The following is a 19,301-nucleotide window of genomic DNA, read 5'->3' as shown; positions in this document are numbered from 1 at the left end:
ATTTGTTAGCATAAAGTTATTCTAGGGTATTTCTTTTTTAAAAAATCTTTTCTATATATGAAGTTGTAGCCTCTTTACATGCATTATCTATTTTCTTGACCAATCTTATATATAATTTATTAGCTTTTAAAAAAATACAGCATAAACCTGTTAATCCCTTCCACTGTACCTTGTTCAAAACTTCACTAATTTCAAACTCCAACTTATCACTTACTAGCTGGAAACTTGAATCCATTTCTCTCAAAACCAGTTTTCTTCTGTGTAAAGTGGGTATAGTAATAGAACCTACCTGAAATGGCTGTTGTAAAGATTAAATAAAATAATCCTTGTAAAGAACCCAGAACTCTGTCTGCCTGGTACACAGCAAGAGCTGTGTAACTATTCATTTTTATCTTCATTACCTCCTATTTCACTTTGCTTGAATTTATTTTACTGTTCTTTCTCTAATTTAGATTACCTTTATAATATTAATTCTTTTAAATACAAATATGTGAAGATTTAGTGTATCACAGAGATTTTAATGTGTTCTAATTTTCTTTCTTTCTTTTCTTTTCTCTTTTTTTTTTTTTTTTTTTTTTTTTTTTTGGTGGTGCTGAGGATTGAATCAAAGGCATTATGAATGCTGGGCAAGTATTATACCAACTGAACTATATCACCAGCCGCAGTTTTAATTTTCCTTATTGTTTAGTTCTAGGTGTTTTCTGATCTGCATCATTGTTTTAATTTTGACCTGTGGGATTTACAAAAGTATGTTTTTAAATTTCCAAGTGAGTGTGTTTGTGTGTGTGTGTGTGTTAGTATAGTTAATCATTTCTGACTTAAGTGCACTTTTGCCAGAAAACATGATTGAAAATTATATGAAATGTACTAGAATCATGCTGTACAACCCAATAAAGTTACTTTTATAAAATATTCCCCGTGTGCTTGAAAAGAACACATCTTTAAAGAGTTGGGAGGTGTAGTTTGGACTAACTTTTAAAACTTAATGACCTTTCCTTCTCTTGGCTCAAAAACCTCATTTCACAGAATGGAATTAGCAAGACACAAGAAGAATTTTTATGACTTGACCTCTGTCATACCTTCCAACACTATCCACCCACACCTCCACAGCTTAACAGTACTCCAGTAATACTAAGTTAAATCTTCTTGACAAGCATTCCCTTTTAGGCTTCCATTCCTTTGCACATTCTTTATGTTCTGCCTTTGTTCCTCATGATGTTAACAACAATTCATTCTTCAGGACCTGATCTATGAATAATCTTTTGCAAGCAATCCTTGATGTCTCGTTGGGTTGAGTGAAGTGTTCCACTTACACTTCTAGTGTACTCAGAAATGCACTATAGCAGCTTCACAGATTTTTGGCCAATATTTATTTACCCAGAAACTTCATTGAAACTGGGAATGTAGCTCAGAGGTAAAGTGCTTATCTAGTATGTTTAATTCCCAACATGGCAAAAATACAATACAAAACAAAAAGGCAATTTACTGATTACTTGGTTATGTGCCATGCACTGATTCAATAGTGACAGATACAGTTCCTCCTCATATAAAGATTAGACAGGCAATTTTTCTGCTTATCTTAATAGCACTGTATTCTCCACTGTCTAGTGTATTACCAAAGAAAATAATAAATGTTCAATAAATGAAAGGAATAAAAAAAAGTTTTGTTAAGGAAAATGTAATTGGGAAATTAAATCAACTATAAAATCACATACTATACTCTCATAATTCTTTATAAGTATAATGATACCTAAAAATACATCTCTAGATCTTATAGTTATAGCCAGCCACTGACCCAACAATCTCTATCCAAGTGCTAGCTCAAGAAATTTGCTCATAATTGCCGTCTTTCTGTGATTTCTAGATGTCAGAGAAAAGAAATTTGATCTACATCATAAAACATAAAATGGGGAACATTATTATATTTAAAAGCCCTATTCCTACAATATTTCTGCCTTATTTCATGTTTTTATTACCTTTCATTTTTTTCATTATTTCATTATCTCAGTATTTTCCACTATCATAAATAATTAAGCTGTACATTTACTAGCTTTTTCTTTTAATATTGTTTTTGCTATGAAAGAAGAATATAAAGTCATATTCACAATTACATAGCTCTCCTACAGGTGAAACAATACACCCTCTACTTTATTTTTAAAAAGCAGGGTCTGTTCCCTGAACATTTAATATAAGGGCCATATATTTTAACAATTATGGCCTTAAAGAGGAAAATCTTGAGCTAAATTAAAGGAATAATGCTAAAAACCAGTAAAGGTTAAAATAGGCATAAGTAGACAATTTAGTGGATTCCACATTAATGGTCAAAGCTTGGTTCACTAAACAGCAGAATTAGTGTGAGCTTGTCAGAAATGCAGATCTTCGGGTTATACACCTTAGACCCCACTGAATCTGAACTTGTTTTGTATAAAATACCCAGGTGATTCATTGATTCATTGGCTATCTTGACAAATAGAAGTACAAATCGATCTAAGGTACAGAATTTACTGGTATATGCAAAAGCTCTATGACTACTAACAAAGTATGGGCTGGAATTCAAACCCAAAGCTATGGAAAAGCTTTAAAAAATAAAAATTAAAAAAAAAAGATTAACTCTAGAAGATGGGATCAGGAAAACCTTCATGAAGGTGCTGACACCTAAGTTCACACTTGAATAATGGGCAGATTCCACCATACAAGGATGTGAGGGAGGCATTCCAGATTGGGAAATGGGGGGGGGGGGGGAGAAGCATAAAAATGGAAAAGCATGATCAAGATTAAAAACAGAATGAGATATCAGTAAGACTGAGAAACAGCATACTAATTTTATGTTTAATTTATGTTTAATCATGATTTTCTTTTATTTAAAGAGAGAGAGAGAATTTTCAATATTTATTTTTTAGTTTTCAGTGGACACAACATCTTTATTTTATTTTTACGTGGTGCTGAGGATCGAACCCAGCGCCCCAAGCATGCCAGGCAAGCGCGTTACCGCTTGAGCCACATCCCCAGCCCATCAATCATGATTTTCTTAAAAGAACAGAGGGTTAAAAAAAAGTGAAGACTCTTAAGTACTAGAGTAAAAAAGCTCCAACTTTATTCAATAGACAATGAAAAAAAAATCATTGCAATTTTTGAGCCAAAGAAGTAAGCTCACTATGGTTTAGGAAGATCACTGTAGAAGCACTACACACGTGAGAGGAGTGGAGCAGAGAATCTTAAGTATAATTACAATAGTTCAAGAAAGAAGTAACTCAGTCTGCCTGAGAGGAAATGGGAATGGAGAAAACAATTATAGAGGTAGAGCTAACAGGATTTAACAACTTCTAGAGCTGAATGGAAGTAGAGATAAAGATGTCATGAGAGGTTGCCAGATTTAGGTTGTTGGAGAGATTATAGACCACTAGGAGGAACAGGTGAAAGAAACTTTTGAAAACACATAAGCAGCTCTAAATCAGGCTGTAACAATGACCAAATGTGGCCTTACTATTCTAAATCAATATATACAATACAAATACAATAGAACAGTGTTAAAATAAAGGGACGTGTATGTTACAGAGCTGGGGAACTAGAATGAATAGCAAAGAAAGTAGAAGAAAAATTAATATGCTAAATTCAAAAATTATTAAATATATAACAAAAACAGAACTAACCTATAAAACCAAATAAATGCTGTTACTACATATCTCTAGAAAAGTTTTATCATAATAAAGAAGGCACAAACAATATTAAGTATAAGAAGGTATATCAATAATTATTAATACTCAATTATAAAAAAATAATAGCTAACACTTAAAAAGCTCCAACTATGTACTAAGAACTAGTATTCTATATACTTTACATATGTTAATTCATTTAATCCTCATACTCAATTTATGATGCAGATATTCTCAATATGCATAATTTTTCTCTCCTGTGGTACTGAGGATTGAACCCAGAGGCACTCTACCATGGAGCTATACACCCCCTAGGCCTTTATATTTTTTGTAAGACTAAAAAGGATCTAAATTGCCCAGTCTGGCCTAGAACTTGTGATCCTCCTGCCTCAGCCTCTTGAGTTGTTGGGATTAAAGGTGTGTACCACCACACCCAGTCTTATTATGCATAAACTTTAGTTTTTTGATACTCGGAATCTAACACAGGGACACTTTATCACTGAACTACATCCCCATTCCTTTTTATTTTGAGACAGAGTCTCACTAAGTTGTTTTGGGCCTCAAACAATTGCTGGGACTAGCCTTGATCCTGCGATTCTCCTGCCTCAGCCTCTTGAGCTGCTGGGATTACAGGCATGCACCACTGTACTGGGCTCATTATGAATAATTTTAAAATCTGAAAATCAAGAACCCACTGCATGATTTTCTAGAAATGTATTAAATACCAAAATTAACTTAAAAGGGTGCAGAATCATTAAAAAAATCATAACCTAACTATAAATCAGCAGTCAGTGAGATGAAAATAAGATAGAAGGGAAAGTAGTGAGTAAAGAAACAGGACAGAAGATAGTGAAGAGGGACTTATGATTTGGTATATATTGTTTAAAAGTTATATGATAGTTTATTAATGTTCACATCTTCTAAAAATTAAAAACTGTTTCTGAGATACCTAGATTAGAAATTACCTTACACACAGTTAAACTATAAAATGGTAGCACAGAAAGAAATTGTTAGGCAATAGTATAAAGTTATAAGTTGAATGCCACTATAGAATACGAAAAGATGTTGCTGTGGTTTGGATGAAGGTGGCACTATTGAGAGGTGATAAAACTTTAAGGAGGGTCTTCTGGGAGATTCTCAGATCTATGAGGGCATGCTCTAGAAAGAGAATGTGGAACTTAAGTCTCTTTCTCTTTGCTTCCTGGCTCATGAGGTGAGCAGTTAGCCGCACCAAGCATTCCTTCTCAGAGATCCAAAATACTGGAGCAACCTCATCTTGAACTGGGACCTCCAGAACTGTAAACCCAAATAAACCTTTTCTCTGTTTAAGTCAACCATCTCATGTATTTTATGATAATAATGGGAAAATGGCTAACACATATACTGCTGGAAATCTTGGGACATGCTCTTCCTGATGTATCATATGAAGATATAAACTCACAAACATTGAATCTAAAAGCATCCAAACTGGAGAGGAATCAAATAAGTATATCAGAAGCATATTCACCAAACTTAACAAAAAAAACTATAATGGTATCTTAAAAACTTTGAAGTTATAAGGATGCAGTCTGAATGGAAGAGAATAGGAAAAAACTTTTCTCTATCTCCCTTTCAGGAAAAGCACAATAATTAAAGAGGTGAGATGATGTTTCTGAGCTGTGAGTTCCATGTTTCTCCACAGGAGTGAGTGTGCAGGTAAATCAAGGAGAAACCAATATAGTAAAGACATACTCATCTTTCTATAAGACCAGGGATACACTGCTTTGATGCATTCAGGCCCTCAAAAGGCTCATCTCAGCAGACCTAAAGGCAACCCTCACAGACTACACTGCTAAAGAATCTTGCATGTAGGAGTGCCTGGAAACACTCAGAACCTGTCCTAGAGCTTCAAGAAATGGATGTTTGTTGGCTCCTTTTTGTCAGTACACAGGAGAAAGAACCTTACTTCCAATATCTACTGGAAAAGAGGTTATCTGTAGTCAGAACTAAGTAAGTGCAAAGGTAGCCCAAAAATCCTAGAATGGGCATAAAACTCACAGAACTCCTTTAAAGGGAACTCAGTAACCAGCAGGAAGTGTAAGCTTAAGACTAGAACTACCTAGGCAGAACTAACACAAGACATTAGGTGACTCAGAAGCTGCTTGTTTTGACTAGGACCAAGAGGAGAAAAGGCTCTCAGCAAATTAAACTGAGCATACTACCCCAATGTTCAGGCCAAACAGATTCAAAGGCACTAGAGGTACAGTATGGGTTACTATGTGGGTTTTCTGGCCAGTTCCTATGGGAGAGTTGCAGAACAACCTCTAAATTTTCTGAAGCAAAGATAGCCCTTTTATAACACTGTTGGAAAAGCAGCTCGATGATGGGCCTCATAAAGAACCCAAATTAAAAAAAAAAAACATTACAAAGATTTTGTGACTGGAGGGCAGGGGTTGTGGCTCGCAGTAGAGAGCTCACCTCACACATGTGAGACCCCAGGTTCGATCCTCAGCACCACATAAAAAATAAGTAAGTGAAATAGAGGTATTGTGTCCAACTACAACTAAAAAATAAATATTAAAAAAAAAAAAAAGTTTGTGACTGGAGCTACCATCATGAGCCACCAAGTTAAAAGGCCAGGTTTAGCAGCAATCACTGTTTAGTGGACACAGTATATTTGGAATAAGGCCTAGGCAGGGCCACAGGACACTAATAAACTCCAAGAGATGGCTCAAAACTTCATATTACCTATTTCTACCACACTGATGTCTCTAATTTATGCTCATACCAATAACTTTACAGTAAGTGCCCAGTAAGCAATAATGGGGAAAAAAGTCTGGGACCTAGTTAACAGATACAAGCCAAAAAGAAGACTGCTACTGTTCAACAGTCTACTCACAAGGCTCTGAAAGACATTACGAAGAGAGTGAGTACTGTAAAGGGAGAAGAAACCAAAGAAGAAAATACACAGGTTCCTGGGCAGTAGAGAATGGTCTGGCTGATTGGGAGAATATGAAAATAAGAAACAAGACCTTAGAGAAAATCCATGTTGAATGGCCCTGTAGGAGTTAGCCCAAGATGCCACCACCACAAAGCACCAGTCACAGTAGAGGCATTTAACTATAGGCAACCATAGATAGATGACTCATCATCAATGCTATCGGCCAGTCAGTTTCTGTCTTGGTCACCACAATACTGGAGCATGGGTCCATGAATGCAGCAGTCATACTAACAGAGGGAGGAAGGTTTTACCTAGACTCAACATCACAGGCTCCTTTTTATGAAGGCTGACGTAATTACTGCTGCTGTTGAGTGTTAACTAACATATTCTCAGTGCAGAAAAAACTCTTAATCCAGATGTGTATTTGCCGTCCCTGCCCAGAGTACATCCTATTGCCAGCACCTCCATCTGAAGTGAAGGCTTACGGAGTATCTCATGGTTTGAGTATCAATTATAAGCCTCTGGATCAGCTGCAGTAGTGGAAATTATAGCTTATTCCAGTAACCTTCTTGTTTTGGATATTTCTTAAGTGATTATAACAAACCACCACTTCGAAGGTAGATGATAAGGTAGATTTAATGTGGCAAAGGTAGTCTGAGGGATAAACAGTGGAGATTCTAGCAGATACTTGGTGGTATTCTTCAACACATCCTCTCCACCTCCATTTTGTCACTGCAGCTCTGGTGGGCAATTTTACACTGTCCAACAAGAGACACCATCCAGTGTCACATCCTCTCCACCTCCATTTTGTCACTGCCGCTCTGTCCAACAAGAGACACCATCCAGATTATAAAGCATGGCTCACTTTACTCCTCAGACTTCTCCAAACCTAAAGAGTACTGTGCAGTCTAGAGGTACAGCGACAGAAATGCCAGTGCTAGAGCTCTAAAAGAACCTTTAATGAACAACTTATAACATTCGAGGTATAACACAGTCTTTTGGTAGGGCAAGACTATAAGGTACATTCAGAGGGTTCTCAGAGGACTGAGATCCAGTTTCCCATAGTGGTAACTAACTCATAACACACAATATATACATTTACCATCTTCTCTGTCCATTTTTCCTTTTCTCCCATTTCCTCTTTTTGTTTCATTTCTCAAATAAACTACCCATTTATAAGTCCTTTTCTCTAGCTAAGAAGTAGTAAAGTCAGGATTCAAACTGAAGCAAGCTGGCTCTATTGCCTTGCTTTTGAACAGAGTAGAGTGACTCTGTAAAATGGTAAAAACGTGGTTCTGTACGTTATGGGACACTAATATCAGAAGCAATGAACAAATGTACATACAGTAATATACAGAGTTTTTTTAGTATTAAAACTTTTTAAGGGTCTGGGGGGGTTGGGCTCGGTTGTAGAGCGCTTACCTGACATGTGTGAGACACAAATAGAGTGTTGTCCAACGGCATAAAGAGTGGAAAACAGAAGTAAGGGTCAAGAACAAAGGAGGGGCTGGGCTAAAGCTCAGTGGTAGAGTGCTTGCCTCACATATATGAGGCACTGGGTTCGATCCTCAGCACCACATAAAAATTAAAGATATAGTGTCCATCTACAACTAAAAAAATATATAAATAAATAAATAAAACAGAAGTCCAGCCTGATGGCACATGTTTATAATCCCATTGGCTTGGGAGGTTGAGAGAAGGCTCACAAGTTCAAAGCTGGCTTTAGCAATTTAGCAAGGCCATGTCTCAAAAGAAAAAAAGGGTTGGGGAAGTGGCTCAGTGGTTGAGCATCCCTGGTTCAATCTTTGGAACAAAAAGAAAAAAAAAAAGGAGATTAAAATGAATCATCTGAGGGGCTTTATGGAGAACAAAGTAAGTTAGTCACATACATGAACTGCAGGTAAGATTAACTCAAGTTTCTGAACCATAGCTCAAAACAGAGAAAGGGCAAAGTACTGTTACTTTTACTGTTTATAAGTGAGCAGTGAGTAGGTGGTTATCAAAACAGACATGTGCCTATTAAAATCTTTTTCTTCCGCTAGTACTTTTTGCTTCCTCTAGTACTAGGGATTGAACCCATGGGCACTTAACCAGTAAGCAACATCCTCATCCTTTTTTTATTCTGAGAGTCTCACCAAGTTGCCTAGGGTCTCACTAAGTTGCTAAGGCTGGTTTTAAACTTGCAATCCTCCTGCTTCAGTCTCTCAAATTGCTGGGATTATAGGCATGCACCACCACATCCAACACAAAATCTTTAAAAATTCACCTGTATAAAACTAAAACCTGGCCAGGCACAGTGGCACACGCTTATAATTCCAGCGGCTCAGGAGACTAAGTCAGGAGAATCATGAGTTCAAAGCCAGCCTCAGCAACTTAGCAAGTCCCTAAGCAACACAGTGAGACCCCATCTCTAAATAAAATACAAGGGGGGAGTGGGGAGCCTGGGGATGTGGCTTGATGATTAAGTGCCCCTGACTTCAATCCCCGGTATACACAAACACACACACACACACACACACACAAAAAAAAAAAAACTAAAATAGTTTTGCATGCTACCAACAGTACATTCAGCATGTTTTGGGAAACAGTATTGTGACTACTAAGATAAAAATGCTAGAGTGGATTGATTAATAGGTTAGTACAAATAGGAAAGCCCTGCAATATTTCCAGTATAATGTCATGTAAGGCCCTAAACCTGGAGATGATTAGGAATTTGAAAATAGGTGATAAAAATATTCATGATATGCTACAGAGATAAACTAACAGGAGTTGATCTCTGACGAGGTATAAGATGCAAAACATGAGGAATCAGATATAACACTAAAACTTTTCTTGGGTGACAAAGAGATCATTAACAGAAGGGGAAACATTTGAGGCCAGGCTGGCCTTGAAACTGAGATCCTCCTGCCTCAGCCTTTAAAGTAGCTGGAATTACAAGTATGCTCCATCACATCCAGCTCCAAAAGAATCTCAAAGCAGGAATTAGCTCATATTCCTCCAAATATTGTCTTAGAATGATTTCTTTCCTATTTCTGGCATTACTACAGTTTCTACTTCTTTAAACTAAATTTTACTTCCAAAGATCTATTATTCTAAGATATTTAAAATCTTAACTGTAAAATGTGTTAAAATTTCAAAATAATGTAAACATTCATTTTTAATATAGTTTTCCATTCTGAACTATGCTTTCCAGTCTTTATGGGAAGAAATAAAATCCTGAAGGAAGAAATAATACTTACTTTCTATAATTAGTTAAGAAAGTGGTATTGTTAAGAAATATTTTCACTCCTAAAGAAGTTCAACATTTACAAGAGAAGAAAAATACATAAGAATTACGTATGAACTCATAAAGAAGGTGATTCAAGAAACTAAAGTAGCTAACACAAAGTTGTGGTGTTACCAATAAAATAAAGAAGCTCAAATAAAGTTGCAGTGGTGACACGGAAGGACTATTTTCAATTGTTAAGAAAGAAAAATTTTCATATTACTCTATTAATTTTCTTTAAAATCTTTTCCTTACCTTGGAGATGTGGCTATAAAACTGTACTTCCAATTCTCTCCAAATAGCTTTGACCTATGCTTCCATCTCATGAATTCCAAGACAGTATTAAGCTGATGCATATTTTCATAAATCTGGGGAGGAAAAAAGAACTTAAACTTAAGATAGAAAGAACTTTTATTTGTCAGATTTTCTAACACATGTTAAAGCAATACTAAAAATATTTCATGTAAAATAACACATTTTCAAAGTAAAGAAAATGAAAAGTTCCAGTTGTTTAGAAACCCATCACTTTTATTATTTTCACAACCTCTGAATAATGAAGCATATAAAGTTAGTTTGGTGGGAAAAAAAAGATATCACCTATAAAATTCCCATGTTATAGTTTTGAGAAACAAAAATTTCATCATTTAAAAAAAAACAAAACAATAACTTTCCTAGCCTTGTGTTTGAATACACAACCAGAGTAATTCTGCATCATAGACAACCACAGAATAGGATCCTAAATAGAATAAGTTGTATTTTATGAATGTATAATTTTCCAAACTACCTTCTACTGACATGTATAACTAAAAAGAAAAAATTTTTTAAAAAATACAGGGGCTGGAGTTACGGCTCAGTGGCAGAGCACTCGCCTAATATGTGTAAGACCCTGGGTTCGATCCTCAGCACCACATATAAATAAAGGTATTGTGTGCAACTACAACTAAAAAATACACAAATGCTTAAAAAAATACATTTGGTTGCACTAACAGTCAAACCTACCAATGAAGACTACTAAATGTAAATGCTAGCTAGCCGGGCACAGTGGTGTATGCCTGTAATCCCAATGACTCAGAAGGCTGGGATAGGAGGATCTTGAGTTCAAAGCCAGCCTCAGCAACTTAGAAAGGTCCTAAGCAACTCAGTGAGACCCTGTCTCTAAATAAAATACAAAAAAAGGCTGCGGATGTGGCACAGTGGTTGAGTGCCCCCAGGATTCCATCCCTGGTACCAAAAATAATAATAATAAGGGCTAGCTAAATAGCATTAAAATAAACATCAATTCAATAAGTATTACAATAAAAAATTCATATTCTTACATGGGCAAAAACATATTTGACCATCTAGATAGCATTTCCTTTGCCCCTTTTTATCAAGTTTCATTAACCAGTTTTAATTTCTACCTAGAATAGTAGGATTTATGAGTGTGAAGAATTAGTTGCATTGATGGGATTGGACCCATGTTAATAGTGTCATTAGGATCCTACCGTTCCAAGGAATAAACATTCTAAAAGATGGAAAACATTAGAAATTTTACTTTACTTAAAGATGTGTGGTATTTTACTTGTAGATTTTTTTAAAATAATTTTACTGAATGTATCTTTAAATTGAAACTTCAAATAGCAAAGTATTCTGTTGCATATTTTAAAAGCTATGTAAACATTACCTACATCCCACCACAAGGTTAAAGGCCTTTGTCTTCAAGACCATTTAGAAGTATCATTTATGTTGCACTGAGGTTTAGTAGTCTTGGCAATAATGACTAAATTCATGTAAATGAGGGCAACATGAAACAGTCTGGCATATCAGATAGCAGTCTTTGTTAAAGACAAGACTCTTTACTCAGCAAGCAGGCAGCCATAGGACTATGCTAAATCTTTCATGGTCCAAGTAAAGTCAGCCTGACCCTGAAAGCAATTAGTAATGCTTTGTCTGCATTTAGGAGCCTTTAACAGTCTTCTGGTGTACTAGTTACTAGTTACCTACAACTTAACCAGGTCTCTAACTTTTTTTTGGAGTACTCATATGACTTTAAAACTCAGATTGTCACTAAGAAAAATGCACAATGGGGCAGGATTGGAGACTTCATGGTTTTATTTTTTTGAGACATTCATAATCTTTAAGAATTTCCCTCATACTAGTTAAAAAATAAAGGCATTGTGTTTCCACTTTATAAACAGCATAAAAATTTTCCTCCAAAGCCATTTTTCCCAACTACAACTACACCATTCCTCCCTAAGGTTGTGTACAGAAAGAGAGAGGAAGTAATCACTGTATTAAAGAAAGCTCAGATTAATCCATTTGAATAAAACCAAAGACAGCCAACAGAGATGGCCTGATTCTAATTTTATCAGATATTTTCAATGGAGCAAATGATAAATAACATGTAAACCACTTACCAATCATTGTTTATTACAACACTAATCATTACAATATTGTTTCCTTGAGTTACAAAACAATGTAATAGCTTTAGGCTAAATCTAAAGTTTATTTTTAATAAAAAAGGAAAAATAAAGAAAGAAAGAAAATTGACTCTAAGACTCACTAAGGAAAATCAAGTAAGGTTTGACTTCATTATTCAGAGCTAACCAAAACAAGTCAGAGGAAAGATATACTTCACAGTACAGGTCTGCAAATAATTTCTTACATATTACAAATTGTATGAATACAGTAAAGATTAGGACCTTTGCAATATAGTGCCATAGTTCTGTAAGCACAAATCTATAAATATGCACACATATAGAAGGGAACAAGATTTACATAGGCAAAATGTTCCAAACAACTTCAACCACTTAACTTACAAGGTAATTTACAGCAATCTGAGCATTGTAAACTTATATCCAACAATCACAGGTGTGCCAGTCAAAACCAAACACCAAATAAGTATTTTTTTAGTTGTAGTTGGATATTTATTTATTTATTTTTATGTGGTGCTGAGGGTTGAACCCAGTGCCTTGCACATGCTAGACAAGCTCTCTACCTCTAAGCCACAGCCCCAGAGGCCCCAAACTAAAGATGCCTTTTCTCATAATAAGTGTTTTTATGCTAAAGATTTTACGTTTAAAATTTTCAAACATGTTAACTGTAGAAAGCACATTAAAGAGAAGGTAATTCTTTTACAAATATCAGTTTCTTAGTGACTTGAAATAAATGAAAATCAAACCTAAGTATATTCTAATGTTTTATAACAAAGAGCTAACATTAGAATTTACTCAAGTTAATTATTTGCAAAAAAAAAAAAGCAGACAATTCCCACATTTTATTTTTATTCCCACATTTTCCTTTACAAAATACATGTTCCTGCTATCAAGATGTACACATTCCTCTTGGTTGTTTTTTGGGAGCATCTTTTGTTTTGTTTTGGTATTGGGGACTGAATTGAGGCACTTTACCACTGAGCTACCTACCTAGCCCTTTGTATTCTGAAACAAAGCTCTCACTAAGTTGCTGACTCTGACCTCGATGTTGTGATCCTCTTGCCTCAACCTCCCAGACTGTGGGAATTAGAGGTGTGTGTTACCACACCCGACTTTCCTCTTGGTTTTCAAAATTATTAAAATGTTTAAATCTTAAGCCATCAATATACTTTTGGATCACTAGGGGTTGCAGGTACAGCTAGCTCAGTAGTAGAACATTTGCTCAGTGTGAAGCTCTGGGGTTCAATACCTAACACCACACATACCCACACCATACAGAACCCAGAACCCATCAAGGACACACATTATGGGAATTATAATTATCTTCAACTCTGGGGTGTCAGAATATCACCATTAATTCCTGTATTAAGGACAATGTACTTAATAGAAAAGAATACAGCATAAGTATGATTTTGATAAATATAATCAATCAAAACTGAAGCTTAGGATTACTTTTTGAGTTTATAATAGTTATCAAAATGTAGTGGAATTTTTAGCATTCAGAATAAGTGATTAGATTGCACATTTTTCCTTTCTACCACTCCCAATTCCCTCATCTCTAACTTCATTTCTCCTCTCTTTCAACACCCATAAAAAGCACCCCATCTGGGTTGGAGTTGTGGCTCAGAGGTAGAGTGCTCGCCTTACATGCATGGGACACTGGGTTCAATCCTCAGCACTACATAAAAACAAAATAAAGGTATTGTGTCCACCTACAACTAAAAAATAGTATGTCTACTGTACAAACACTGCTTACTATATTAACACTACAGCTGCACTCAAATTACCATTTTTTTAAAAAATCAGAACCAAATCACAAAATCATCTTTATTTTAGAAACATTTCAGTTGGGATCTTAAGCAAAAGACAGTACTATTAAAATCTTTAGCATGTTAACTAGAACACTCAAACATTATGCTGTAGAGAACATAACATGTTTTTTGCTTTAAGTAACTCAAATGAACAATATAATTTAGTTTTAGCATTCATTCATTTGAACCCAAATAACACAGATACGGAGGATCAACTCATGAACAAGTTGTGTTCCAAAAGTTAATTTTTATCAATTGAATGTAAGCTTGATTTTGAAACTAAATTTGCCTTTTCTCATAAATCCAAAGATAAAATAATGGCATTAAACATGCCTACATATACATACATACAGACACATACATACATACATACACATACATACATACATATATTGATATAAAATACAAATGAACTTTAGGGCATAATTCTTCTGTTGAAGTTATTTCCATATCAAACAATGATTCTTATAGTTTCATTTCTGTATCCTAAAATCTAGCACAGTTAAATGACATAGAATAAGATTTCAGCAAATATTAGCTGATTTGAAGTACCTAATATTAATGACTCAATAAGAAACTAAGTTATTTAGAAAATCTAACCTATCTGAAATACAAAAGGGAACAAAAGGCAAGAAGGAAAAGTTTCTTCCAGAAGAGATATCAGAGAAAGATTCTTGGACTAGAATGCTCTGGTGTAAGCCAACTATGGTAATTTCCATTCTTTTTGCCAGTGGATTATTCTGGCTAGTAAGACAAAGAGAGTTTACTTGCTAGGGAGCTTATGGGGAAGGTTTTCCTGGATGAAGCAAAGAGCCAGATGAGCTGGGTGTGGTTTTTTTATGCCAATAATCCCAGTGACTTGGGAGGCTAAGGAAAGAGGATCACAAATTTAGGCCAGCTTGAGCAACTTAGTAAGAAGCCCCTCTCTCAAAACCAAACAAAAAACATTGAGATGTAGCTTAAAGTAGAATGCTCCTGGTTCTGATCCCCAGTACTGAACCACCAACACCACCACCAAAAACAAAAGCCAGATGAAAACACACATACACATCCTTTTTTGCATACAATGCTGGGTAGAAATGTGTCAGTCAAACTGTGGCATTCATCATAAGAACATTGGAGAACAGACTGTGTAAGAGGACACACTCAAACAGAATGAGAATGGCAGCAACACTAAATGATAGAAGGAATCTGGATCGTTTTATATAATGATAATTATGATATTATGCCTCGCCTGAATACCTAGAACGATTTTAATTTGGATCTTTTTGTATTATATTAAATCTTCTTATCGATTAAGCCAATTTCAGTTGCTCATAGTAACCAAAAACATACAGGGATTTAGGAACAGACATGCCATTTACTTCTATGAATTCAGTTGTTACATATATAATAACTCCCCTAAATTTCTGATTTCAGCTCAGATTCATCTTTTGAATATATTTCCAAACTACTAAAAAACTCAAATATTTATTCCAGTGGAACATCAAAAAAACAGGATCAATATAAAAACCATGGTATACAATACAAAAAACATTCACACATTCTTTTGGCTAATGGCAGCACTATCTACCCAACTGTCAAAGTTTGAAATCTTGGGATCACTAAATTCCACCGTCCTCTGCCACACTGATTATATTTAGCCAATTACTAAATGCTTTCCATTCTAATGCTAATAGATCTTTAGAATTCAACTTCCCCAACTCTAATTACATCCTCTAGTATAGGCTCATATTTTTCATGGAGCCCACCTTCATTCTTACCTCCATTCACTATACCTGCTATTTTCAAAATACACCTGTGCTTCATTAAAAAATGATTAGGGCTAGGGTTGTGGCTCAGTGGTAGAGCGCTCATCTAGCATGTGTTGAGGCACTGGGTTCTCGATCCTCAGCACCACATAAAAATGAAATAAAGATATTGTGTCCACCTACAACAAAAATAAATATTAAAAAAAATAATAATCATGTGGCTGGGGCTGTGGTTCAGTGGTAGAGCGCACACCTAGTACATGTGGGGCCCTGGGTTAGATCCCTCAGCACCGCATATATAAATAAATAAAATAAAGGTATTGTGTTCACCTACAACTAAAAACATATTTTAAAAATAATGATCATAATTCATTATGGAGATGCAAAGTAAAAGCATAACAAGATACTACCAGTCAACAGAATGTCTATATAATTAAAGAGACAATTAATACCAAGCTTCAGGACAAAAAGAAACTGAGACCTTCATACATTGCTGACAGTAATACAGTGACTTTGGGGAACAGTTTGCCAATTTCCTGAAGTTAAATAAAACAAAAACTTACCATATGATCCAAAATTTTCTCTATGGGAACCTACTCAAGAAAAGTGAAAAATGTGTCCACATAAAGACTTAGCTACAAATGTTCATAGCAGCATTATTCATAATAACCCCAAACTGGAAACAATCCAAATATTCATCACCTATTAAACAGATAAACAGTGTGGTATAGCCACAGAAAGAAATAACACAGGGGAATAAAAAGGAATGAAATACTGATACATATAACAAAATGAATAACTTTAAAAACAATAATTTTGGTCAGGTGGTGCCACCCCACTGTAATCCAAGCAGCTGAGGCAGGAAGATTCCAAGTTCAAAGCCAGCCTCAGCGACTTAGTAAAGCCCTGTCTAAAAATAAAAAATAAAAAGTGAAAGAAGCCAGATGCAAAGCCACATATTGTACAAATCAATGTACATAAAATCTTTAGAAAGGGTAAATTTAGACACAAGAAGCAAAGCAACAGTTGCATAGAGCAAGAGGTAGAATCAGATAACTGAGAAAGACAATGGAAGGAATCTGAAATATTCACAACACAATTCTAACCATTTAATAAAAATAAAAGTGCACTTAAATTTTTTTCCCCAATGATTTCCAGTATGTACAAATTGAAGTCCCTGCCCCCGGCCCCTAGTACTGGGGATCAAACCCCAGGGCCTCATGCTTGCTAAGCAAGCACTTTACCACTGAGCTACACACCCAGCCTAAAGTACAAATTCTTTAGGACATTTATAGACTAATCAGTCTGCTATAATCTGCTTTCAGTCTACTTAACTTGCCTTGTCTTCTATAATTCATGCCCAAAAGCCTCCTGCTGGCCATATTAAACTATTTGCTATTTCCTGAAGAGGTCAGGCTATGTAATGCTTTTACTTTTCTTCACACTCGGAATTCAAAAGTCAAAATGTACTTATCTTTATCTTCTTCTGCCAAGTGAACTTCCATTTTTCCTCACCAAGACCCATTTCAAATATCTCCTGTTAAATTCTCTCTATTCCCTTATGTAGTTATTTGTTCCACAGAATTCTAGTAAGTAAGAAACAGTATGCTTACATGAAATGCAATCATTTTATATGTATCTTCTTTATAAGAAAATCCCTATACAACAGTAATAGCATAAGTGAATGATAAATGACAATGAAGTCCAAAAGTATGTAAAATGAGCTTTGCACCAAAGACACTATTTAAGAATCTTTATTGCCACATAAGAAAAATCAGGAAGTCACCCATTGTCACCTAAATGTTTATCAGTATAAGATCAATAGCCACAATAAACACTAAACACTAAATGTTTAACAAAAAGAATGACATATATTGTGTATATTCTGATGGATATGGAAAGATATTCCAAGCACCTTAAGTTGTTTTTTTTTTTAATAAAATCATAAAATAAGTCATCCTTCATTGTTTAAAAAGGAAAAAAGGGCTGGAGTTGTGGCTCAGTGGTAGAGCACTTGCCTAGTACCTCCGAGGCACTGGGTTCGATCCTCAGCACCACATTAAAAAAAATAAACAAAATAAAGCTTCAAAAAAAAGGAAACAAAACTATATATATATATGAGTATATCTGTGCATGTGTGCATCACACATGAGGAAGGTGGCTAATATATATGCAGCTCTTCTGGTATAAGCAGAAAAGTGGAAGCAATCTGTCTTAATTGACAAATGGATAAATAATGTGGTCTATGCAAGGAATGGAATATTATTCAGCCATAAGAATAGATGAAGTCATAAAAGAACTGGTTCATGATACAACATGGATGAACCCTGAATATATGCTGATGACAGCCATAAAGAAAAATGAAATTATGTCATTTGCAAAAAAAACAGATAGAACTAGAGATCATTATGTTAAGTGAAATAAGCCAAACTCAGAAGGTCAAGGGTCGTATGTTTTCTCTCATATGTGGAAGCTAGAAAGGAAAAAGGAAAAGGAAGTGGTGGGGGGAGGGGATATCATGAAAATCCAAGGGAAATCAGAGCAAAAAGGAGGATGGGAAGTCCTGGAGAGTCATACTGGCCAAATTATATTGTTATGATGTGTGCATATGTGAATATGTAACAGCAAATCCCATCATTATATAAAAATACAATGCATCAATTAAAAACGTGGAGAAAAAAGTCATTACAAATATGCTGAATAAATGAAAAAATGCTAAATAAATTAATAAATGTGCTGAATAAATGAATTTATAAATAAATAAATAAAAGTGCCACACACTACAAAATTCCATTTAAATGAAATATCCCCAAAAAGGCAATCCCATAAAGACAAAAAGTAGATCAGTGATCATCTGGAGCTAAAGGTTGGGAGCAGGAATGGAAAATGACACTAAAAGCATGATTCACAAAAGAAAAATGATTAATTAAACTTAATCAGAATTTAATACTTCTGCTCTGCAAAGGATCCTGTTAATAAAGTACAGACTTAGATACTAAAGTACAGACTTACATACTAAACCACCTCAGAACTTAACAGTAAAAAGAAAACTTCAAATAGAATATAGGCAAAAAATATGAAAACACATTTCACTGAAGAGGATATATGAGTGGCAAAAAGCACATGGAAAGAGATGGTCAAGGTCACTACTCATCAGGAAATGCAAATTAAGCCTACGCTGAGATCATAACTACACACCCACTGGGACAGCTAAAATTAATAGTGACAATACCAACTATTGGCAAGAAAGTAAAGGAAAAGGATTTCTCGTACAACTGAGCACATAAAGTGACACAGCCACTTTGGAAAACAGTTTGGCAGTTTCTTTAAAAAACTAAATATACAGTAACATGTAACCCACCGCTGCACTCCTAGACACTCACAAATTCTCCTACACCTGATGTTTCCTCTTAACAGTTTTCCATCCACTAAGCCCCAACATGCTCACTGAATCGAAGTTCCCAATTGCCTATGCTGTAGTTAGAGT

The 19,301-nt window shown here is 35.2% G+C and overlaps 1 protein-coding gene across 3 annotated transcripts in view; it reads right to left on the bottom strand.

Annotated features, from left to right (window-relative positions):
- Positions 1-19,301, bottom strand: part of Bmpr1a (bone morphogenetic protein receptor type 1A) — a 133,576-nt gene that overhangs the window by 61,975 nt on the left and 52,300 nt on the right. For all 3 annotated transcript variants that reach the window (XM_076835296.1, XM_076835294.1, XM_076835295.1), the window contains exon 2: positions 10,094-10,206. The gene's annotated coding sequence lies outside the window, so the exon portion shown is untranslated. The remainder of the gene's footprint in view (positions 1-10,093; positions 10,207-19,301) is intronic.

Source organism: Callospermophilus lateralis, chromosome 15 (genome assembly GCF_048772815.1).
Source record: "Callospermophilus lateralis isolate mCalLat2 chromosome 15, mCalLat2.hap1, whole genome shotgun sequence".
Taxonomy (NCBI): Eukaryota; Metazoa; Chordata; class Mammalia; order Rodentia; family Sciuridae; genus Callospermophilus; species Callospermophilus lateralis.
This window is presented reverse-complemented; position numbering and strand designations above follow the sequence as displayed.